The sequence below is a fragment of the Armigeres subalbatus genome, chromosome 3, assembly GCF_024139115.2.
Source record: "Armigeres subalbatus isolate Guangzhou_Male chromosome 3, GZ_Asu_2, whole genome shotgun sequence".
NCBI lineage: Eukaryota > Metazoa > Arthropoda > Insecta > Diptera > Culicidae > Armigeres > Armigeres subalbatus.
In genome coordinates this window covers 155655053-155681189 of record NC_085141.1, presented here as the reverse complement: position 1 = coordinate 155681189, position 26137 = coordinate 155655053, and the positions used below count along the sequence as shown (strand labels likewise).

The 26137-nt window shown below is 41.4% G+C and overlaps 2 long non-coding RNA genes and 1 pseudogene across 2 annotated transcripts; 1 reads left to right on the top strand and 2 right to left on the bottom strand.

Annotated features, from left to right (window-relative positions):
• Nucleotides 1-1987: 1987 nt before the first annotated feature.
• On the bottom strand, nt 1988-5978 carry LOC134222081 (RNA-binding protein spenito-like; annotated as a pseudogene).
• A 19-nt stretch (nt 5979-5997) lies between these two features.
• Nucleotides 5998-6924, top strand: LOC134220497 (uncharacterized). Its single transcript, XR_009981929.1, has 3 exons — nt 5998-6197; nt 6259-6400; nt 6467-6924. It is a non-coding gene; the product is annotated as an uncharacterized LOC134220497 (long non-coding RNA).
• Nucleotides 6925-8753: 1829 nt separating this feature from the next.
• Nucleotides 8754-10239, bottom strand: LOC134220422 (uncharacterized). Its single transcript, XR_009981890.1, has 4 exons — nt 10063-10239; nt 9837-10002; nt 9432-9776; nt 8754-9372 (listed from the first exon to the last, which is right to left on the bottom strand). It is a non-coding gene; the product is annotated as an uncharacterized LOC134220422 (long non-coding RNA).
• Nucleotides 10240-26137: the final 15898 nt, after the last annotated feature.

Below are 26137 nucleotides of genomic sequence, written 5' to 3'. Positions count from 1 at the left end.
CTTCAAAACGAACTTTTATTGAGAGGCCCGAAGATCCATATTGTTACACATCAATCGACTAAGTGGCTAAGTTGCTTGATTGGTTGATTGCTTGTTGATTGATTGATTGGTATGGTAGCTAGCTTGAATGGTTGAATAATTTACTGGTTGATTGATTGGTTGTGGTTATTTAGTTGATTGGTTGATTAGTTGGTCGGCTGGTTAGTTGATAAGTTGTTTTGTTGATTGCTTGGTTAATTAGTTGGTTGGTTGCTTGATTGGTTGATTAGTTGGTTGGTTGCTTGATTGCTTGGTAGATTGGTAGCTTGTTTGACTGGTTGGTTACTTGATTGGTTGGTTGATTATTTGGTTGGGTGCTGCTTGATTTGTTAGTTGGTAGTATGGTATGATTAATTGGTTGGTTGCTTGACAGGTTGATTGATTGGTTAGTCGGCTGGTTAGTTGGCTGGTTGATTAGTTAATAAGCTGATTGGTAGCTTGCTTGAATGGTTGGTTGCTTGATTCGTTGGTTATTTGGTTGGTTGGTTACAGCTTGTTTTGTTAGTTAGAAGAATGGTTGATTGGTTGGTTGCTATCAAGCAACCAAACAATCAACCAGTCAAGCAACCAATCAACCAAATTACCAACCAATCAATCAATCAACCAACAATGAAGCAACCATCCAATCAACCATTCTACCAACTAACAAATCAAGCAGCAACCAACCAACCCATCAACCAAATAACTAACCAATCAAGTAACCTAGCAATCAACTTATTAACCAACCAACCAAGAAACCAACAAAACAACTAATCAACTAACCAGCCGACCAACAATCAATCAACCAGTCAAGCAACCAACCAACCAACTATAAACCATTCAACAATTCTACCAACTAACAAATCAAGCAGCAACCAAACAATCAATCAATCATTCTACCAACTAACAAATCAAGCAACCAACCAATAATCAAGCAACCAACCAACTAATCAATCAATCAAGCAACCAACCAATTAGCCATCCAAGCAACCAACAAAACAACTAATCAACTAACCAGCCGACCAACTAATCAAGTAATCAATCAACCAACCAGTCAAGCAGGGTCTCCAGCAGCCTTGCGAACAAAGGCGTAGGATTGCCAATCCGGAGATGGCGAGTTCGATTCTCGTTCCGGTCTAGGATGTTTTCGGGTTGGAAACATTCTCGACACCCTGGGCATAGTGTATCCATTGTACTTGCCACACAAGATACATACTCATGCAATGGCGGGCATAGAAAAGCTTTTAATTAATAACTGAGGAAATGCTAATAGAATACTAAGTTGAAAAGCTAGGCCAAGTTCCAGTTGGAATGTAGAGCCATTGAAGAAGAAGAAGAAGAAGAAGAAGAGGAACCAGTCAAGCGACCTATCAATCAAATAACCAACCAATCAACCAAATAACAAAACAACTAATCAACTAACCAGCCGACCAACAATCAATCAACCAGTCAAGCAACCAACCTACTATCAACCATTCAACAGTTCTACCAACTAACAAAACAAGCAGCAATCAATCAATCATTCTACCAACTAACAAATCAAGCAACCAGCCAACTAATCTACCAATCAAGCAATCAACAAAACAACTAATCAACCCATCAAGCAACCGACCATCAATCAACCAACCAACCAATCAACTAAATAACCAATCAATCAACCAACAAACAATGAAGCAACCAACAAACAATGAGCAAACAACCAACCAACTATTAAACTGATCCAAAATTATTTATCAGATCGCTCACTGCGGGTAAACTATCAGAATTCTACATATTTAGGACTTCTGCTAGATCAAAAATTAACTTTTAAAAATCACAAATATATTAAGTGTCTATATCCACTTATAAACAGAAAGTCAAAACTTTGTCTTAAGAACAAACTTTTGATTTACAAACAAATTTTTAGACCAGCCATGTTGTATGCTGTGCCAATATGGACTAGTTGCTGCAATACCAGAAAGAAGGCACTTCAGAGGATTGTTCCTCCTCGGACCACCACGATAACCAGATGGTCTTCCTTCAGTCCCTCCTCGGTGAGGTTGTGACATGTTCGTTTCAACAATTCTGTCGAAAAATCGCATGGCGGGAATGAGTAGAGCACACCGGTTGCTTCCGTTTCTTTATTGAGTAAAGATATAACGCCGGCCGCTTCTTTCTGCTTCAGGTAGGACACGAGATTACGCAGTGGACGCGTCTGAACGCTGGCATCATCCGACGATGCTACCGATGACATCGATCCCGGCAGGCCGAGGAAGATTGCGTGCGACGATGACGTCGATATGCGCTTCTGCACATCTTCCAACTTGGGTTGATCTAGGCGTAGTCGCTGAGTAATACGAAGGTGGTGTTTACCTTCCTCGTCCTTAATCAGGCTGTCCACTATTTCGTGGTCTCCGTCCGTTAGGTGCAACTTGACTGGGAATAGTGTTCATAATCAGCGCCCCTTGCCAGACTGTGGTAGATTTCCGTGCCACTTCTGGTAACGTTCTTGCATTCGATAACATGCCATTCCTACGAATCAGAATCAGCCGGACTGCGTCGCCTCGGTGAACGGGAGCGAGATCTATCGATTCCTGGTTCACGAACGACGAAAAAATCACGATGAAAACCGCCACGGAAACCACCACGTCCGAGGAATCCTCCACGGCCGCGGAACGGTCTTCCACCATAGCCGTACGATGAATTTTCCTCGTATGATGCACCGCCTTCCGGATATTCGTAGTCGGGGCCGCGACGATACTCACCACCTTCCTCAAAACCTCCACTGCTCTTTGAGAACGATGGTGTTGTTCCGTTATCAGCAAAATCGATACGAAGTATACGAAACGGAACACATCGGTGACGGGAATGAATTCCAGCAGGCGCGTGGTGAATTCATCACAGGCGAAATTTGAAGCTGCCGATACGAGAACGTTGGCTTTGGGTTGTAGTTTCCAAATTTGTAAAACTGCCTCTACGATAGTTGAAGTTTTTCCAGTACCGGGTGGTCCAAATAATATGTACGGAACAGGGAACGAAGTCCGATTCACGATATTTCGCACAGCAGACAGCTGCTCGTGATTTGTTGCGACATATTTGTTGAACCATTGAAAACTGTAAAACGCACTGTATTGCATCATTTGAGTTCGAACATTTTGTAACACAACTCACCTCTCGTATATGATCTTCTTTTCCATCGGGACCGGATACTGATTCAACGGCGGACAATGAATCGTTGGTTTCTTCAAAATTAGCTGCTCTTTCACGAAATGACTCAACACGGTCACTTGCAGGTGGTAAAGTTCCAATATTTCTGTCTTTGAGTCCGCCAGCCCAACCAATATCAGTCCGTAGCTTCTATCCAGCTCCGACAGCAGGCAACTGTCGAAGCAAAACTTTGAAACCGTACCCCAAGAAAGGCGCATCTCGCTTTCAATCAGCATCTTCATGTGACCGTCTGTCAGGTGGATGTAGGCCCTGCTGAGTCGCAACACCGAATGAGGTGACACGTTCCGCACGTACACCAACGTTCTGGCGTAATCGGGACGGTAGTCCAAACGCACGGCGAAACTCGGTTCCTCCAGAATGTAGTCATCAACCTGACGAATGAAACCAAATATGCGCCCGTGTTTCGTCATGTGTTTGGCGAAACGGTCGTCATCTTTGCACTGTAACCGACCTAAATAGCAGTACAGCGGAATGTGACTCATCTGTTGGTAATCGCGGGAGAAGCTCCGAACGTGTCGCAGTTTGTATGGACGTTCTTTGCTCTTTGACGACGTTGTTTCAGCTTTATCGCACTTTGGCTGCAAGATATTTTTTGAGTTTAAGATGTTTGTGGAGATGAATAGATTGTTCACTCTGGCATTTCTGTTAGATAATCTTACCTTTTCGGTTGCGACCTTATCAATTTTCGATGATGAATTAGAAATCATGTTCACAGAAAAAAAAATGTTCTGAATTGAAGCACGCGTTGGAGTAATTTGATAGCCACAAAATCTCGGGTACTTATTCAAAAGGACGTATGTGACTTTGTAAACAAAGATGCAAACGTCGATTTGTCCAATCTGGTGGCACTCCCACGCAAACCAACACCACCAACAGGTAGCCGAAGGCTTTTCCTATAGGAGAAACCTTCGGCTACATTTTGGTAATTTATTGGTTTGCGTGGGAGTGCCATCAGATTGGACAAATCGACATTTGAATCTTTGCTTGTAAAATCACATATGTCCTTTTGAATAAGTACTCGAGATTTATGTACGATGCAAAACCGAAACGACGTCGCAAGGTGAGCGAGAAAAACAAACAAACAAACTGTCAAAACGTCAAGAGGGGTAAGTCAGCGCTCGTAAAATATTTATGTATAATGTAATTCGTCACCCACGAGGGGTATTTTCTTCAAAATGAAGAAGAAGACATGGTGCCCGATTTTCTGATGGCTTTGTACCGGACATTTCGGTCTATGTATTCGTCAATGAAAGAACCGCCGATGTCGGGATGGTCTGGCTGGAATGTTTAACACACCCAATGTTGAGGAACAACAAACGCAGAAGGATAAGCAGTTGGCAAACGGAAGAACGATCTATTAGTGGGCGAAAATCTTTTGGAGTCAAGTCACGTTCTAGCCGAGTCCCTCCTGAGGTTGAGGTTGTGACATGTTCGTTTCAACAATTCTGTCGAAAAATCGCATGGCGGGAATGAGTAGAGCACACCGGTTGCTTCCGTTTCCTTATTGAGTAAGGATATAACGCCGGCCGCTTCTTTCTGCTTCAGGTAGGACACGAGATTACGCAGTGGACGCGTCTGAACGCTGACATCATCCGACGATGCTACCGATGACGTCGATCCCGGCATGCCGAGGAAGATTGCGTGCGATGATGACGTCGATATGCGCTACTGCACATCTTCCAACTTGGGTTGATCGAGGCGTAGTCGCTGAGTAATACGAAGGTGGTGTTTACCTTCCTCGTCCTTCATCAGGCTGTCCACTATTTCGTTGTTTCCGTCCGTTAGGATTCACCATCGGCTCCTGATCGACGCCATTCATCATTGTCCCCGTGGTGCGGTGGGCCATCACTATGAAAACTGCCACGGAAACCACCACGCCCGCGGAATCCTCCTCTGCCGCGGAACGGTCTTCCACCATAGCCGTACAATGAATTTTCCTCGTATGATGCACCACCTTCCGGTTATTCGTAGTCGGGGGCGCGACGATACTCACCGCCTTTCTCAAAAACTCCACTGCGCTTTGAGAACGATGGTGTTGTTCCGTTATCAGCAAAATCGATACGAATACGACGATCCGGTGCCCCTAACGGGAATCCACGCATTTCCTTCACAGCAGCCGTAGCAGCATCAATAGAATCGTACAGAATGTAGGCCTGGGTGTCCCCTTTGTTATATTCGATCTTTTTGATGGCACCAAAACGGTCGAACTCACGCTTCAACTGAGTAACGAAACGAACAAACAACAAACGAACCGAAACGACGTCACAAGGTGAGGGAGAAAAACAAACAAACTGTCAAAACGTCAAGAGGGGTAAGTCAGCGCTCGTAAAATATTTATGTAATTTGTCACCCACGAGGGGTATTTTCTTCAAAATGAAGAAGAAGACATGGTGCCCGATTTTCTGATGGCTTTGTACCGGACATTTCGGTCTATGTATTCGTCAATGGTTTTAATCCAAATGAGCTCACATTTTCGGAGGACACTCAACTTGATATAGAATCAGATGACTGATGTGGAGCAAAATCGATTTTTTGAATTACCCTACTAGCACAGAGAACAGACGTTGAAGCTGTACCATTGACGAATACATAGACCTAAATGTCCGGTACAAAGCCATTGAAAATTGGGGCACCATTTCTTCTTCTTTATTTTGGAAAAAATACCCCTCGTGGGTGACGCATTACACAAATATTGTGCAAGCGAATTGACTTACCCCTCCCGACGTTTTGACAGTTTTGTTATTTTGTTTCATCTTTTCGCGTTTGTTTTGCTCATTTTGTTTTTCGGTTATAAAACAACAACTGGATTTATGGTCACTGTCACCAATCCAAAAGTGTAATTATCACAACAGAAGCTTTTCGGATGCAGCGATCAAAATGATGATTCTCCAGGACCGCCAACTGGCGATGATCTCTGCAGCCGCAAAGAACGAATCAGAATTTAAAGAGGAGCCTACGTATCGCAATAATAGGTAAATTAAACTGAGATCCAACCGACCACTCAAAGTAACATATTCTTTATTACCACAACAGAACTAGCAGCAGTCGTGAACCGATAAGTACTTCTCGGACCACAGCAATTCCGGTAACACCCCCAACAGCAACGAACATTTTACAACCTATCATATCCAAGAATATCATTTTGGACTAATCTGGCATTAATTTCGGTTGATTGGTGAGTGTTTTTTTCCAGTAGACTTTTTGTTAATATTTTAACGTATGACATTTTTATCAATGATAGGCGCGACAAAGAAGACGGTCCAGTTTACATGATGGATGATGTATTGGCGGAACCAAAAACCAGAGCCTATGCAGCTAGTACCGTTAAGTTAATTATGGATTTGCTAGCATTTGTTATACTGCACACCGAGCATCAACGAGAAATAAATCATTGCCATCTTGACCCGTAAATAAAGGTCAATGAAAATTAGGTTATGCGTCTGCCCCACATCATCTCTCGGCTTTCACTCGCAAAAGTACGATGTTCCTGGAGCACATAGATTATTCGTGATTGAATCCTGATCAGCGTATTCCTCAAAGTTTATATGCAGCGGTAATTCGTCGACACTTTTAGTTTTTTGTTCCTAAGTACGATCGATGAGTCAACGAAATTTCAGCTGCGCATCTGTCGCCGCGTTTAAATACGTTGACGCCAGTGAATATAATAAAATAATCGATTGTTTGATATTAACCATCAAACCAACTCAATTAAACAGAGACTAACTTGAAAGCATTACTACTTGATACTATGTATGTACTGAAAGAAAAAAAAACTTGCAGAAGTAAAGTTTTCATAATAATAAACTGAACAATCCTTTTCTACTGAAAAATCAATAACTCATTGTCTTTTTGTACTCACGATTCTTCTAGTTTTCCCAACGAGCTTTTCTTATGTTATTCTCAATCCTCCGTTTGGGTTTAATTCGCGGAATCGGGGAATTATTCTTTTATGATGGGAATTCAAAGAGCGGTTTGACGCACGACTACAAAGCAAGACCATCAGACTGATTAAAGGTGGGTGTAATAACTGGGTTAACTTCCCGCTCAGACTAGAAAATTAGCCTCATGTTATATTTCACTTCTTCTCCATATGCAAACTAAAACTGCCTGCTTTTTTTACTTAGTATTCTGTTAGCATTTCCTCAGTTAATAATTGAAAGCTTTCTATGTTATCTGTTGCATGAGTATGTATCTTGTTTGTCAGGTACAATGGATTCACCATGCTTAGGGAACCAAAAATGTTTCCGACCCGAAAATATACTAGGCTGAACTAAGAATCGAACTCGCCATTTTCTAATGAATGAAAACTAAGTTACGAGGTGTCAGTGTCCCAATCAATCAATCTTAATTAACCAATAAATCTCAATCAATCAACAAATCTCAATTAATCAATCAATCATTCTCAGTTCATCAATCAATATCAATCAATCAATCGCAATTAATCAATCAATAAATCAATTAACCAATCTCAATCAATCATTCTCAGTCAATCAATCATCCTTTATCAATCAATCAATCTCAATTAATCAATCAATCATTTTTTTTTTAATCTTTATTAAAGTGTTTTTTAATCTACAGATTAAGTTCAACACCGACAATCAGTTATTCTCAGTCAAGCAATCAATATCAATCAATGTTAATTAATTAATAAATGTCAATTAACCAATCAAATCAATCAAATAATCAATCAATCACTATCAAACAATCTCAATTAATCAATCAACCATCTCAATCAATGTTAATTAATTAATAAATGTCAATTAACCAATCAATATCGATCAATCAATCAACAAATCTCAATTAATCACTCTCAGTTAATCAATCGCAATCAATCAATAAATCTATATCAATCAATCTCAATCAAGCAATATCTAATCAATCAATTAATCGCAATCAAACAGTTAATCCATTAATATTTCTCAGTCAATCTCAATCAATAAATCATTTTGTTGTTAACGTTCGTTTTAGTTCTTTCATTGGAAAGGAAACAGTTTTGATTTATTTTTTTATTAAATTTACAATTAGATTTAAAAATTTATTCAATGCTGGTTTCGTAATTTACTATATTTAGAACTGTTTGGCTATTCATTCTCCAACCTATTGTGACTTTGAGTAAATCAGTTTCACCTCATATTTTCGTTATAGCTGGCAGCGTTTGAATCACATCAAAATTGATTCCCTAATACAACTAGTTACTTCGAGAATCTTAATTGTTGGAGTTATGCTCCGTCGAGTTGAAGACGAAGAAGCAATGGCAACAGCGTCAGCTATTTCTATCATTAAGCTAAGGTTCTAAGTTGAAAAAGAACAATTTCGAAAACAAATTACCTAAAAAATATTTGGTTGAATAAAACCTAAATAAAACCAAATAATAATTTACTTTAAGTGATTTAAAATAAAAGTTTATTACTCAATAAAACCAAATCAATTTAATCTGAATTACAATCAAATGAATATCATGATTTCTAACTATGTAACAAATGTTGCGAAAAAATAGATTAGGTATTATTATTATTATACTGTAAATTATTACCTAAAAGAATGGATACTGCTATTCTTGGCTCTGGTACACATGCATATGGACAGCTTTGACGAGAGCTTGCTTGTTCTGTTGGAGACAGTCGCAGTTGCACCCGGTAAATCTCCGTTACTGAGATCATCAGCATGCTGGAGTGATGCATCTCGCTCTGTTGATTATGTACCATACCGGGCAAATATATAAACAAATCAATATTTCGCAAAAAAAAACGAAACAAATAAGCCTATAGTGCACATTATTATCATTTTTTTTATATTCATCAACAGCTGGCAGCTTTTTGGCATGCCTTCTTAATTTAATTCTACTATATAAATATATTTACAATATACAGTCTTTATCAACCTATTCGTTGTTGGATGTTGGGCAATTAGCGAAACTGATTACCGAAATATTAAAATTACGCGATCGACGAAACCGGAACTGGCTGGATGATCAGTAGCAGCTTCGGGTCAGTAAGCGTTAACCGCAGCAGGTACCGGGTCACCTGCTAGGCTGCTCCGCAGTAGCCGTGTAGAGATTTGACGGTATATAATCCCGAAACTTGTGAGAGCAGTAAGGATGCTGGAAGTACTGTGAAAGCCCCGTTCCGTCACCACAGGTGCAAAGATCTAAAAATATATTCTATATCAAAATAAAAACTAAAACATGTTACGGATGAATAGCTTACCGTTGAATCAAGATCATCGGTGTGGAAGCTTCTTTGGCATCGCATAGTAGCAAAGAAAATCAGCCCTCGGTACGAAAACGAATAGCCTCGGAAATAGCAGCCTTTGCTTTCAATTTTTAGTCCGAATCACGCAAATGTCCACGTTCCCCAAGCGATTTATCGATAGCTCCGCTGTGGATTGTTCCTCCAATGGCCTGCTAACCTTCTCTAACCTGCTTCTGGGGATGCTCCAGACTCGGCTCCAGACCCGTCAAATCAAGTATTATTGTTGGTTTCCTTCGTGGTATCTTACAGCTGCTGATCAATATGGCGAAACGAACGGTTTTCCGCAGCATGCTTAATGTTCTGAAAATATAGCAAATTAATAGTAAAGGTAATAAAATTCCATTGAACTAAATAAATTACCAGTTGAATAAAAATATTTGGTCAGGATGTCACAGCAGCAGGATCGAAAAACAGCGATAGCCTTCGCTACGAGCAGGAATCGTAGCACCGGAACTGGCAGCAAAGGGTGGGATAATATGCAGCACCGCAATACATGAAGTTTAACAACAGGAGGCAAAGGGTGGATCTGAAATTAAAAAGTTGAAAATATTATAAAGAATTGGATTAGAATTTTTCAATCATTTACCTTACTCAAAAAACGAGTCCTGTTATGTTTTGCTATAACGAACTTATTGATTCTGATGGGTTCGATTAAGTTCCATTTTTACTAATAATGTTTACATATGTTTACTAATAATATAAGTAAATATTACCAATATTATCAGTAAATTTCACCTATAATATAGGTAATGTATACATTACCTATATATGGGTGAATTAAGTACCCATAAATAGGTTAACCGATCTAAGACTACGTTCAGATTATGAGCTATATCACTTAATATAGAGCATCTTGACATCAGTGTTTGTACATCTAGTTTTCACTGGAAATAATGCATATGCCATCTCATGTCAAGATTCGCTATATCAAGTTATATAGCTCATAATCTGAACGTACTATAAGGCCGGTCGCAATGCTGTTGGGTTTTGTCACGCTTAGATTGGTTTACTTATTTATGGGTACTTCATTCACTCATATATGGGTAAATGCAATTATACCACAGAGAACAGACGTTGAAGCTACACTCGCTATGTTGTGATAACTTTTTACTGTTCATTTTGAAATAACTTTGGAATGTCGCCGTTATCCCGTGCGGAATCAGCGCTAGCATCAGCAAAAAATGCCGCAGTGCGCTAGTGTCGTTTTGCATACAAGAGTACACCAGCGCCATCGTGATGTGAAACAGAGTTCGTGAGTTGCAATGTCGACGTCAATGGCGTTGAGGTTCGGTCTGATTTTTTACACATGTTTTGCTCGAAATTTTGTTCGAGCCTCAATGTCTGTTCTCTGTGATTATACTAATATTATTAGTAAAACTTACTCAAAAAATCGGTAAAGTCTACTGATATTCCGACAAAAACGACTTTACCTATTTTTGAGTAATTGCATTTACCCATATTTGGGTGAAAAATTGAACATAAACAAATCCAAACTGATGGTCGCCGCGTCAACGTCGTCGTCGCAAGTATTTATTTTTCCCTATTTTATTCATTTACCGGGCAGTCAAAATTGATAATCTCGATAATCTTTCTTCCGAATATATTCAAGGTAACTATTTTTGATAATATTGGTTTTCGATACACAACGTATAGGTTGCAACTTCTTGAACATTTTTTCCAGCACCGGTCGGTAACACCATATCGGCTTCCTCGAAAATTTACCCGGCGATGGCGATCAACGATAATAGGAAACAGAATAGTTCCCGAGCCATCGGCGGAGAGAAGCATCTCTGCTCGAATAGCTGACCACAAACGGGACAATATGTTGTTTCATGCACCTGGTGTCACGGCGATCAACAATTATAGGAAACAGAATAGTTCCCGAACCATCGGCGGAGAGAACCATCTCTGCTCAGATAGCTGACAATTTCTGACCACAAACGGCACAATACGTTGCTTCGGTATCGATCAATCATACAGCACCTGCTTTGATTTTGTCATTGGGCACTCAACACATCAATGGATCGCAAGGCCGCAGCGCATTCTTGGAAAGCCAGAAGTTGACGATGTGAATCCGCTAGGGGATCTAAATTCCGGAACAACTCCAACTGGGGCGTCTCACTGCAACACGCAAGAATTTGAATGCATTCCCGAACAAAGAACCGCACGGCTATTTAAGTTCGTGGATGGAAGGTCATTGACATATCGGTTCAGGGAGTCATTGCACTGAGGATGCACAAAGATCTTCGGAGTACGGCTGTTATTGCACAGTGAATGAAGCAAAGCGTATGCATGCCAGAGGTGGTCTTCCTGAGCGGTGGTCGGATTCTTGCTAGTTGGATTCTTGCCTGTGGAAATGCAAAAAGCAAAACAAACAATTAGAGGAATACAGATTTTTGAAAAAAAAATAAATATTTGCTTTACAGTCCGATACGCATCAGATATCCATGGCTCAATTGAACAGAAACTAACCCTAACCCTAGAACCTGTGCTAGAACTGTAACAATTATATTCTATTTTTATGTCTGTTTAATTGTTGTTTACAAATTATATTGACACTTGACAGTATGGTTATGAATATTTTATCAGCTTTATAGAGAACAACCAATTCTACGTCTCCCACTTGATACAACAAAATCCAATCGTCATTCATTAATGCTAATATTATTTGCCCTTCATCCAACAGCGCAATCCAGGCACGATGATTGAGTAAATTCATCACGGCTGCTGATGTCCGATTCCCGCAACAGTTCAATAATCCAACAAACCTCAATCAGAAATTCCATATTGATAGCCGAACCGGAATACTCCTCGCCATCGTTTCTATCAGGACTCACTTTTCAGAAACTTTACGAAGGATATTGAGTTTCACATTTCCATGGTCGGATTCTGATCTAACGGAATAAATACCATCAATTCTTGAAAATACCGGGCAATACCGGGTACCTTCTCGATTATTCTAACCGCCACAGTGATTGTGGCCTGTTTTCTTCCTTCGGAGTTTTTCCCGTTCGACACTCTTCTGTTCACCAATTTCTAAATAAAGCTTCGTCCCCACGCGATCGTCGATACTCCCGTCAAACCCACGGAATATACGAACTTCTTTTTTGCGAGAAATTTCGTAGTTCAACACAATAACTGAATGTTTCTAACGCGAAAAATTCGTCAACAAAAACAAACATCAAACATAAACAAATGAGCATAATTGACAACTGTTGTCAAACTGACGTGATTCGAATTGAGGGGCTTCTCAATGGTCGAGTGATTGTAATAATTGTAATTCGTCACTCCCCAGGGGTATATAGTGGTGCCCGGAAAAATGGCCACCACTCCGTCTATGTATTCGTCAATGGCTGTACTCGCTATGTTGTGATAACTTTTTACTGTTCATTTTGAAATAACTTTGGAATGTCGACGTTATTCCGTGCAGAATCAGCGCTAGCGTCATCAAAAAATGCCACTGTGCGCTAGTATCGTTATGCATGCAAGAGCATACCAGCCCCATCGTGGTGTCAAAATGAGTTTGTAAGTTGCAATGTCGACGTCGATGGCGTTGAGGTTTGCTTTGTTTATTTAGGGGAAGGTGGGTAGACTTGATCCCCGGGGAGACTTGGTCACCCCCTGTTTTATCGAGAACTAAAGTAGTTTTGTTCTAGCGTATTTTTTAGTATAGATCCTCTAGACAAATGACCTTTATGTGGTGAGTTATTTTTTGGATTGACAACCTTATGTTTTGTATGTTTTGACCTTCCTAAAGATTTTTTTATTGGCAACGCATAATTTGAATAACTTTTCATAACAATGACCAAAGTCTTTCGTTTTTTCACAGCAACAAGCCATAAATATGCTTATTGATCTGTACTGATGAAAATGTCAACATTCCATCAAAGTTTTAGGATATTTGAATTTGAAGTTATTGCCTCAATATGAGGACACTTGATCCCCCGTTAGGCTGTGAACCATTCCACCGATTCGTTTAACTTTTAGTTAAAATTTGACAGTTCGCTGGTTATTTCGCCGTGGTTAAAAATAACCCTGCTCCGGAGCATGGTTAGATTTGATAGTTCGATAGTTAAACTTTGTTCGCGAGAAAATTGGCGCCAAATCCATTTCGTTCCGAATAACTATCAATCTATCAAAACTCAAATGGGTCGGCTTCGGAGTAAAATTTTAACCACGATGGGAAAATAACCATCGAAGTGCCAAATTTTAATTAGAAGTTAAACGAATTGGTGGAATGGTTCACAGCCTTAGTCACCCATACAGAAATTTGACGAAAAAATTCAAAAAAATTTAAATCTGTTCTTAGGCTTCTAATTTTTTGTAGATTTGACGGATTTGATGAAGGGTTGGCAGGAAAAATTATTCATTGCGTAGATCTCATAGGAAGGGGATAGTCTTCCTAAATTTTAAAATTGCATGTGCTGTCGAATTCAATAACAAAAATCGTTCATGTATACGCACAGCGATTCGAAAATTCCGCGTATTTTGAAGGAAAAATATTGTAAAAATCTGAGGGCACCTTTCTACTTTTATCAAAGCAAGTTCTTGGAGAGGGATCAATTTCCCCCGAATATTTTCAAAGTCGATTTTTGACAGCACTCCAAAAAACCGATTGTGTATCAATAACAACAATAATTTAAGGACTGTCATACATCAGTAAAGTTAAATACTATATTTCTTAGCGAGTCTGTGTGGAAATCGCGTATGTTTATTTATTTTTGGTTGTGATACATCGGAAATCAGAAATGAGGATCAAGTCTACCCAGTCTCCCCTACACATGTTTTGCAAGAAATTTTGTTCGAGCCTCCATGTCTGTTCTCTGTGCTATTATGGACGTGAACAGATTTTCGTAAGACAAAATTGAAAAAAATGAAGGGTATTTTTGATTACCGATTCCTAATAAACCATTATTTGTTCATTGCGCTAATACGTGCTAATACTACGCAATGAAAACTAGGAACTCTAAAATACATGTTACATATAAATTAATTAGAGCACAGAGAACAGACGTTGAAGCTGTACTCGCTATGTTGTGATAAGTTTTACTGTGCATTTTGAAATAACTTTGGAATGTCGACGTTATTCCGTGCAGAATCAGCGCTAGCGTCGTCAAAAAATGCCACTGTGCGCTAGTGTCGTTATGCATGCAAGAGCATACCACCGCCATCGTGGTGTCAAAATTGAGTTGCAATGTCGACGTCGATGGCGTTGAGGTTCGCTTAGTTTTTTTTTTTTAATCTTTCGTTTATTTGGAAGGCTCATTTGCCGTAAAGCGTTACGGAGCCGAAATCAAGTTTTACAATACTTTTCTTGATTCTTATACATAGTGTTAGTTTTGGGGAACCGAAAGACTCGCGATTTGGTCGAGGTTATTGAATACAATAATACAGTAGGAAAGGAAAGGATTTTAAGGTACTTAAGTAATTACGATGCTGATGCTCACAAAGTTGACATTCTTCGCGAACCGACGTGTCACCCCATAGAAAATAATTCAAATTTGCTGCCCACGACGCCATGAACACTACCGAACACTATCGCCACTCCTATAACGGCTCGCGAAGGTTTCGTAGCTCAGCCACCAACCTACGTGTATTAACATTGCAGCGGAGTTGTGTCTTAGCTCACTTGACAGGAGCGATCGCCCGCTAAAGCGAATGACCGTTAAAAAGCGTGGGACAATCAGAGAGCGCCAGTGACACTTCGGTTCGTCGGTGATTAATATACAGAAATTTATTTCTTCATTATACTTATGACGCTTCATCATTAAGTGCAGGTTAAAAGAAAACCAACATAGCTAAAGGTGGCTAAAGGGAATACATACTCAAGATCTTTCACTCAATGAAAACCGCATCTTAATTATTCGTTCCAATAATTAGTAATCGAATTTAACCTATACCCACAGACAAACAGACGTGACAGTTAGAACAATTTTCTAAAAAATCCATCGCCCAGTTACTTTATTACCATCTCGCGTGCATGTTGCATGAAATGTTATTTAGTACGACAATGTCAACAGAAGGCGCTAGTGTGAGATGTCAAATCCAAAGGTAAACGATGCGCGCGTCTCTAGGTGTAAAACGAGTAATCAGTTTAATTTAAAACGACCATTCAATGCAAGGACGATGGGAATCTCATCAGTGTTACGTCTGTTTGTCTGTGCTATACCTATACCGTAGTTTTCTGGAGCTAATTGCGTAACTCTTAAACAGGCAACATTGCTGCTCGTTGCGCGAAAGATAGCACACACAAATTCAGGCTACTATGTTGCGCTCGAGGTTGCGCTGCACGTTTCAGTGATGCCCTCAAAGATGTTAAACGAGCATAACTAAAGATTCGCAACCTGTATTAAAATCGTTTACTAATTTTTGGGGCTATCAATCAAGACGCGGTTTTCGCTGAGTAAAAGCTGTTAACTATTGCTTTTAGCTATGTAGGTTTTCTTTTCGCCTGCGATTAATGAGAAAACGCCATAATCAGTATATCTAATGGAAAAATAAATTTCCCCATACTAACATGCAAACTTGAAACGGCTTGTGCTAAATCAGTTTTAATCCAAATGAGATCAAATTTTCGGAGGACACTCAGAACATGATATAGAATCAGATGAGCGTTGTGGAGCAAAATCGATTTTTTGAATTACCCTACTAGCACAGAGAACAGACGTTGAAGCTGTACTCGCTATGTTGTGATGATTTTTACTGTTCATTTTAAAATAACTTTGGAATGTCGACGTTATTCCGTGCAGAATCAGCGCTAGCGTCATCAAAAAATGCCACTGTGCGCTAGTGTCGTTATGCATGCAAGAGCATACCAGCCCCATCGTGGTGTCAAAATGAGTTTGTAAGTTGCAATGTCGACGTCGATGGCGTTGAGGTTCGCTTTGTTTATTTAGGGAAGGTGGGTAGACTTGATCCCCGGGAGACTTGATCACCCCTGTTTTATCGAGAACTAAAGTAGTTTTGTTCTAGCGTATTTTTTAGTATAGATCCTCTAGACAAATGACCTTTATGTGGTGAGTTATGTCAACATTCCATCAAAGTTTTAGGATATTTGAATTTGAAGTTATTGCCTCAATATGAGGACACTTGATCCCCCGTTAGTCACCCATACAGAAATTTGACGAAAAAATTCAAAAAAATTTAAATCTGTTCTTAGGCTTCTAATTTTTTGTAGATTTGACGGATTTGATGAAGGGTTGGCAGGAAAAATTATTCATTGCGTAGATCTCATAGAAAGGGGATCAAGTCTCCCCAAATTTTAAAATTGCATGTGCTGTCGAATTCAATAACAAAAATCGTTCATGTATACGCACAGCGTATTTCCGCGTATTTTGAAGGAAAAAAATTTAAAAAATCTGAGGGCACCTTTCTAATTTTATCATTGAAGTTCTTGGAGAGGGATCAATTTCCCCGAATATTTTCAAAGTCGATTTTGACAGCACTCCAAAAACCGATTGTGTATCAATAACAACAATAATTTAAGGACTGTCATACATCAGTAAAGTTAAATACTATATTTCTTAGCGAGTCTGTGTGGAAATCGCGTATGTTTATTTATTTTTGGTTGTGATACATCGGAAATCAGAAATGAGGATCAAGTCTACCCAGTCTCCCCTACACATGTTTTGCAAGAAATTTTGTTCGAGCCTCCATGTCTGTTCTCTGTGCTATTATGGACGTGAACAGATTTTCGTAAGACAAAATTGAAAAAAATGAAGGGTATTTTTGATTACCGATTCCTAATAAACCATTATTTGTTCATTGCGCTAATACGTGCTAATACTACGCAATGCAAACTAGGAACTCTAAAATACATGTTACATATAAATTAATTAGAGCACAGAGAACAGACGTTGAAGCTGTACTCGCTATGTTGTGATAACTTTTTACTGTTCATTTTGAAATAACTTTGGAATGTCGACGTTATTCCGTGCAGAATCAGCGCTAGCGTCATCAAAAAATGCCGCTGTGCGCTAGTGTCGTTATGCATGCAAGAGCATACCAGCGCCATCGTGGTGTCAAAATGAGTTTGTGAGTTGCAATGTCGACGTCGATGGCGTTGAGGTTCGCTTTGTTTTTTTTTTTTAAATCTTTCGTTTATTTGAAAGGCTCATTTGCCGTAAAGCGTTACGGAGCCGAAATCAAGTTTTACAATACTTTTCATACATAGTATTAGTTTTGGGGAACCGAAAGACTCGCGGTTTGGTCGAGGTTTGGGAATACAATAATACAGTAGGAAAGGAAAGGATTTTAGGGTACTTAAGTAATTACGATGCCGATGCTGACAAAGTTGATATTCTTCGCGATGTTTCGCATCTGTAACGGGATAAAAAAAAACTTTTTTTTGGGAGACAACAACGAGAGGAAGACTTACGGAAGGGATTAACGACAGGCATTGAAATGGACAACAAAGAGACATTCGTAATGGGGAACAACAGACAAGAGGAAGGGAAGACTAAGGTTACAGTCTTACATCAGCAACTTTTAAAATTGGTGGACCAGGGACATGTACTCGAAATCAAGGCCCGACAACACTTCCCTAATAGGCTTTGGTTGTTTTCCTCGGACCCGGAGATATTCAGTTAGCGCAGATCTGGGGCCACGATGCTCGTCGCACGCCCACACGACATGATCGATGTCCTGATAATCCTCGCCGCAAACACAGAGATTTCCTTCCGAGAGCCCCACCCTGAAAAGATGTGCATTTAAAGTGTAGTGATTGGACATTAGACGACACATGGTTCGAATGAAGTCTCGTCCCATATTCAATTTTTTGAACCATGGACGCTTCGACACCTGCGGGCGAATTGAAAACAGCCATCTACCCAACTACCCATTTGTCCATTTCTGTTGCCAGCTGTTCAAGGTTTCCTGACGAGCTAATGTGAAAAATTCATCGAAGGTGATTTTCCGATCGTAAATATCACCTCCAAAGAGTCCGCTTTCTCATTTCCCGGGATCGAGCAATGAGAAGGGACCCAAGCCATGGTGATTGTGTAAGACCGTTTTGATAAAGCATTCAAAGCTTTCCGTATCCCGTTAAGAAGATACGCTAAATGCTTCACCGGTTTCATTGACCGAACAGCCTCCAAGGAACTTAGACTGTCGGTGAAGATGAAAAAGTGGTCAGGAGGTAGGGATGCGATTTGCTCGAGAGAATAGTGTATAGCTGCTAGCTCAGCAGTATACACGGAACAAGGCTCTTTAAGCTTAAAGTAGGCGCTATGAAAAACGTTAAAAACACCGAAACCAGAGGAGTCATCCATTTTTGACCCGTCTGTGAAAAAGCTTCTCTCCTCGCTAGCGTGCCCGTATTTGCTTGCAAATAATGGAGGTATGACCTCCGCACGAAGAAAGTCTGGTATTCCATGAACCTCCTGCTTCATGGGCAGATCAAAAGTAACAGAGGAACTGTAAGAGTAAGAGTAAGAGTCTAAGAAGTTAGCACGATTGGTGTCTACCAAAGAAGGGCTTACCTCCAGCGTAATGTACCAGTGGTAAATACTCATGAATCGAGATTGGGGGTTTTGTTCGAGCAGCTTCTCGAAGTTGTCAATGACCAATGGATTGAGAACCTCACAGCGGATGAGGAACCGGAGCGATAATTCCGCGAAACGATCTGTCAGAGGCAGTACTCCCGCAAGTACTTCCAGGCTCATCGTATGAGTCGAATTCATACAACCTAACGCGATACGGAGACAGCGGTACTGAATCCGTTGAAGCTTCAGCATGTGTGTTTTAGCCGCGGACTGGAAGCAAAAACTGCCGTATTCGAGGACCGACAAAATGGTTGTTCGATACAACGTTATAAGATCTTCGGGATGCGCTCCCCACCATGTTCCGGTTATTGTTCGCATGAAGTTGATACGTTTATGGCATTTTTGTGTCAGATACACAATGTGCTTCCCGAAGGTGCATTTCGAGTCGAACCAGACCCCGAGATATTTAGAAGACATGCTATGAGTGATTGTCTTACCCATCAGTTGGAGCGGGAACTTTGCCGGCTTATGTTTTTTTGAAAAGACAACCATCTCAGTTTTCTCCGGAGAGAATTCGATACCCAACTTCGTAGCCCAAGTGGACAAATTGTCCAGAGAATCTTGCAATGGTCCTTGCAGATCAACTGAGGTTGGCCCCGAAACGGATACAACGCAGTCCGAGACGCAGTCATCTGCAAGCTGTCTTAACGAGCAATTTGGCATGAGACATTCATCAATGTCTCTGACGTAAAAATTGTAAAGAAGGGGGCTCAAACATGAGCCCTGGGGGAGACCCATGTAGCTAATTCGTGAAGTTGCCGAGTCACCATGAGAAAAACTCATACGCTTCTCTGACAACAAATTGTACAAATAATTGTTTAAAATTGGAGAAAGTCCACACGCGTGGAGCTTGTCGGATAAGACATCGACGCAAACTGAATCAAAAGCCCCCTTAATGTCCAAAAACACTAAGCCCATTTGCTCTTTTTTAACGAAAGTAAGCAGAATTTCTGAAGAAAGCAACGCAAGACAGTCGTTCGTTCCCTTGCCTTTGCGAAAACCAAACTGTGTATCTGACAAAAAACTATTCGATTCAACCCATTTGTCTAGCCGGAAAAGAATCATCTTCTCCAACAACTTCCGAAGACAGGACAGCATCGCGATGGGGCGATACGAATTATAATCCGACGCGGGTTTTCCGGGCTTCTGGATGGCTATCACCCTCACATGCCTCCAATCATCCGGAACAATATTGCACTCCAGTAACTGGTTGAACAGGCTCAATAAGCGCCTCTTCGCGACGTCTGGGAGGTTTTTAAGCAAATTGAACCTGATTCTATCCATCCCTGGAGCGGAATTGTTACATGAAAGGAGAGCAAGTGAGAATTCAATCATCGAAAAGGGACGATCCATGTCATCCCTGTCAGCAAAAGCATCACGTAACTCTTGCTTCACCGGTACCGAATCCGGACAAACTTTCTTTGCGAAGTCGAGTATCCAGCGCGACGAAATTTCACGATCTTCGTTTACGGACGACGCGTTGCGCATTCTTTTCCCGACGGTCCACAGAGTTCTCATTGAGGTCTCGCGCGATAAACCTTCAACAAAAGTACACCAATATCCACGTTTCTTCACTTTGACCAGTTTCTTGAACTGGATCTCGAGCGCGATGTATCGTTTTAAAGTACGATCGCACCGTGTTTCCAATAAAATTGCGATAAAGTTGTGTACACTCGACATCCCACCACGGACTGTGTGGTTTCCTACGAACCGAAGCTCCTGGCACTGGCCGGCGTTGTGCCTGAAGAGCGCTGTCAAGGATCAACTGGGATACGAATTCGTATTCTTCTCGCGGGGGAAGTGCTTCTATCGACTGTACGCCATCAATGATGGCCTCTGCATATTTTTCCCAATCAATGTGCTTCGTGAGGTCATATGAGAGGTCGATAGAAACAGGTTGATTATGTCCATTGGAAATCCAGACTTCGATCGGCAAATGATCACTACCATGGGGATCTTGTACCACCTTCCAAGTACAGCCCAACGATAATGAGCTCAAACAAATGGAAAGATCTAGACGGCTATCTCTTGCTGGAGGAGCCACTCGTGTAACTTCTCCTGTATTCAAAATTGACATATTGAAGTCGTCGCAGAGATCGTATATCATTGTTGAACGGTTGTCGTCGTACAGTTCCCCCCAGCCTGTTCCGTGGGAGTTAAAATCTCCCAAAAGCAACCGTGGCTCGGGCATAAACGAGCAGATGTGCGAGAGATCTCTACGAGATATCGCGGTGTTTGGAGGAAGATATATCGAGGCGATACTGAGGTCTTTTCCCCGAATAGTCACCTGACATGCGACAGCTTCGGTGCCAGACATCGGGGCAAAATCGACTCTATAGAAGGAGTGCTGTTTTTTGATCCCTAAAAGCACCCCTCCATATCGATTTGCCCGATCGCGGCGGATTATGTTGAAATCAGGAAAATGAAGGTTTACATCTGGTGTTAGCCAAGTTTCACATAAAGCAAAAGCATCGCATTGTAATTTGTTAACTAAAAATTTGAAAATATCTAATTTTGGAAGAATACTTCGACAGTTCCACTGTAGAATCGAAATCATGTTACCCTTATTGACTAAGTTAGCTATCGAAGGATACAAATGACTCGAGGAGGGGCATTTTCGAAACCAGCTGCTTCAGGAGAGGAGTCAGAATAGGAAGAACAGTCTTGACCATGTTCTTCACCGGGTCGGAAGCATCGAAGAAGTTGAGGATGAGCTCCACGATTCCAGAAAGTGTGGACATTGGAGCGCTCGGAGGTTTTTCTGCTCGCTCTCTATGTTCTCTTTCTGGCTGAGAAATCGCAAAAATTGGGGCATCTTGGATTTTAGATGTTCCCGGAAGCGGTGGAAACTCTCGATCATCCTGATGTAAAATCACATAAGTAGAACGTGTTTGAGTACTTCCACCCGCTTTGAATTTGTCCATGTTGGGTTGGGGCTCACTTTGCGGCTGTTTTCTCGGCTTTTTCGGGGTCGCTGGCTCTGTTTTACTCTTTTCCTCGTGGAACCATTGAAAACAAAGGGAGCCCCATTCCCAGCTTCGGAGTCAGAACTACCTTGATCGTCCAAAGGAAGAGACGAGTAGATGGTGTAAGAAACAACAGGAGAAGCGGCCTTCCTCAGCATTTCGGCGTAGCTTCACCGAGAACGCTGCTGAAGAGACCGTTTCTGCTGAATTCGCTGCTGTATGTATGTTGGACAAGCTTCAAGAGCATGGGGAGGGCTTTCATTACAATAGACACATTTCGGTGCCGTCTTGCACGCGCCATCCACATGCTTCTCTCCGCATGATGCACAGCGAGGTTTATTGCAGCAGTACTGAGCGGTGTGGCCCAGCTGCTTGCAATTAACACAATTCATCACCTTCGGTACATACAGCCGAACAGGTAGCCGAAGTTTACCAATCACTACGTAGTCAGGCAGCGCGGACCCGGAGAAGGTGACGCAGAAAGAATCAGACGGGGAATAAATCCGCTTCTCTCCCTCCTGCGACACCGAATACATTTGTTTGCAATCCAGTATCGCAACAGGAGGCAAAGAAACGTTCTTGAAACGACCGAAACCTTGGTTCAAATCGTCGCATGGCATACTTTCCTCCATCATCATCCCCGCGATCTCAAGCACTGCTGACGGTAAATAAACCTTATATTCGAGAGTGAAAAGCTCACAGGTGGCAATCTCGTTGGCCTGTTTGCGATCACTGACCGTGACGCGAAGCTTACTGGACCCAACCATGTCAATGGTCGTGACAGACGAAAATCGCTTTTCCAGATCTTTGCTGATCTGACTGATATTTAATCGTTTGCCTTTGGGTCGGAAAAAAACAACGTATGGCCCACTAGAGTCGGGTGGGTAGGCCTTGTGGCGGGGGCTCGTAAGGAGAGAGGTATCATTATTCACGGGGGAGGTGGAGACGGTGTTGCTGGTTTCCATTTTACTCTGGGATGGATCACCAGAATGCAACAAAATATTATGGGACAAGGGATACAATGAACTCCCGCCGCCTTCGCCTTCGTGCATTGCGGAGACCAAACGTCCCGCTGCAACGAGGCACACACACAATTATTTAATTAATACAGGGAGAAAAAACGAACGAAAAATAAAACGAAAAAAACCGAACAGTGAGGGGAAATGAGGGAAACAAAAACTTACTATAGAGACAAATTAGAGTATCTTATCAACTTAAGGTGGTGAAAAGGGGAATAAAGAGGGGAAATTACAACTACTTAACTTTTTATTGCTGCGTCGAGAGCTGCCTACGGTTGCTGCGGTACGCACCGGACGATAGCACGTGGCACGAACGAGAACAACCTGGCGTATGTGTTGGTCTTCTCTCTACCCGCACACAGCGAACAGATGGCAGGGGCTGCGTTGGTGGAGATGATCGACTGCTGCTGGCTCTGGATAACCCAAGCGCACCACGGAGACAGGCGGTGCGGGGGGTACCGATGATGTTCAGCTCGATGGATGCGCAAGATTGACTCTGCGCAAGCGTGATTTTTTATAAAGAAAACACGTGAAAACTCCTTAGCCGTGCGGTAAGATGCGCGGCTACAAAGCAAGACCATGCTGAGGGTGGCTGGGTTCGATTCCCGGTGCCGGTCTAGGCGTTTTTCGGATTGAAAATTGTCTCGACTTCCCTGGGCATAAAAGTATCATCGTGTTAGCCCCATGATATACGAATGCAAAAATGGTAACTTGGCTTAGAAACCTTGCAGTTAATAACTGTGGAAGTGCTTAATGAACACTAAGCTGCGAGGCGGCTCTGTCCCAGTGTGGGGATGTCATGCCAATAAGAAGAAGAAGAAGACGTGAAAACTTTTACCACGGATACTCAATAAATTATTGGCAGTGGCTGATTTTCTACTCGCCGCTGCCACATTCAGGCGCTATAGTATATGCGCAAAATAGCCAGCATGAGTTAACCGCCAGAAATTTGTATGGTGAAAGACATCTAACGCGGGTTTTCTCGAAAATAGGAACTTTTCACGAAAAACTATTCGGTACCGGTTATGTAGGAAGGTGTCCGCTACTACACCTACCAAATATGTTTTCGACGAAGGTGCTTAATTTTGATAAATCAGACCTTAGATGCCTTTCCCCATACTGATTTCAGAAAGTTAACTCCTAGTGTGCCGCTGTAAGTACGTTCAAAGTGGGCGATTCATTGCGTCGCAAATGAGCTCTGCTTCCTAGTCTATAAGCTAAGGATCCTTCAACGACACTTTCACACGGTAAAAAAAACTCAGCACGAGAAAAAAAAACACGGTCCGAAGACGGACCCGGAGGTACAAGACCACGACTGTCTCGCACGGTAGCTTGACACGGAATAATTCGCTTTGTTTATATTTACACATGTTTTGCAAGAAATTTTGTTCGAGCCTCCATGTCTGTTCTCTGTGATTAGAGTCAGTAGTTGGGTTAGCGTTTAAATTGGATTTGAAAACTATGCAGTAAATACTACGACGGGAATTAGCTCACTACCCTACCATGGTACGAATACCACAAGTGTGTGCCCCATATAATCATATATTGTTGGGAAAGTTGCCTCTATCTGGAGAAAAATCCAACTTCGGTATAAAAATCGGTCTAACTTTTATTCGGATAGACAAAAATAGACCTTATAGTACGTTCAGATTATGAGCTATATCACTTGATATAGAGCATCTTGACATCAGTGTTTGTACATATAGTTTTCACTGGAAATAATGCATATGGCATCTCATGTCAAGATTCGCTATATCAAGTGATATAGCTCATAATCTGAACGTACTATTATTCCACATAGAACAGACATTGAGGCTCGAACAAAATTTCGTGCAAAACATGTGTAAAAAATCAGACCGAACCTCAACGCCATTGACGTCGACATTGCAACTCACAAACTCTGTTTCACATCACGATGGCGCTGGTGTACTCTTGTATGCAAAACGACACTAGCGCACTGCGGCATTTTTTGCTGATGCTATCGCTGATTCCGCACGGGATAACGGCGACATTCCAAAATATTTCAAAATGAACAGTCAAAAGTTATCACGACATAGCGAGTGTAGCTTCAAAAAAGATATTTTAGTTTACTAGCTAAAGATTGTCACTGTCGTCGCTGTCCGGAACATCTTTTACTGGCGAGGATAGGGGATCTAAATGTCAATGAAGAAAAAATACATACGATTTGACAGTTTGATACAGCAGCGACAATCTTTATCTTCTTCTTCTTCTTATTGGCATTACATCTCTACACTGGGACAGAGCCGCCTCGCAGCTTAGTGTTCATTAAGCACTTCCACAGTTATTAACTGCGAGGTTTCTAATAGTACGTTCAGATTATGAGCTATATCACTTGATATAGAGCATCTTGACATCAGTGTTTGAACATCTAGTTTTCACTGGAAATAATGCATATGGCATCTCATGTCAAGATTCGCTATATCAAGTGATATAGCTCATAATCTGAATGTACTATAAGCACAGAGAACAGACATGGAGGCTCGAACAAAATTTCTTGCAAAACATGTGTAAACAAACACATCGAACCTCAACGCCACCGACGTCGACATTGCAACTCACAATCTCATTTTGACAACACGATGGCGCTGGTATGCTCTTGCATGCATAACGACACTAGCGCACAGTGGCATTTTTTGATGACGCTAGCGCTGATTATGCACGGGATAACGTCGACATTCCAAAGTTATTCAAAATGAACAGTATAAAGTTATCACAACATAGCGAGTTCAGCTTCAACATCTGTTCTCTGTGCTATAAGCCAGGTTACCATTTTTGCATTCGTATATCATGAGGCTAACACGATGATACTTTTATGCCCAGGGAAGTCGAGACTATTTCCAATCCGAAAATTGCCTAGACCGGCACCGGGAATCGAACCCAGCCACCCTCAGCATGGTCTTGCTTTGTAGCCGCGCGTCTTACCGCACGGCTAAGGAGGGCCCCTAAATCTTTATCTAGTAACTAAAATATCTTGCTTTTAGCTTCAACGTCTGTTCTCTCCCAGCAAGGAAGGTTACTCTAACTTGAGAATAATGTGCATCTAACCTGTGAGATAGTTACACTAACATTCTCACTAACGGTTAGGGTAAAGTGAGGCTAAAGTTACGCCAGAA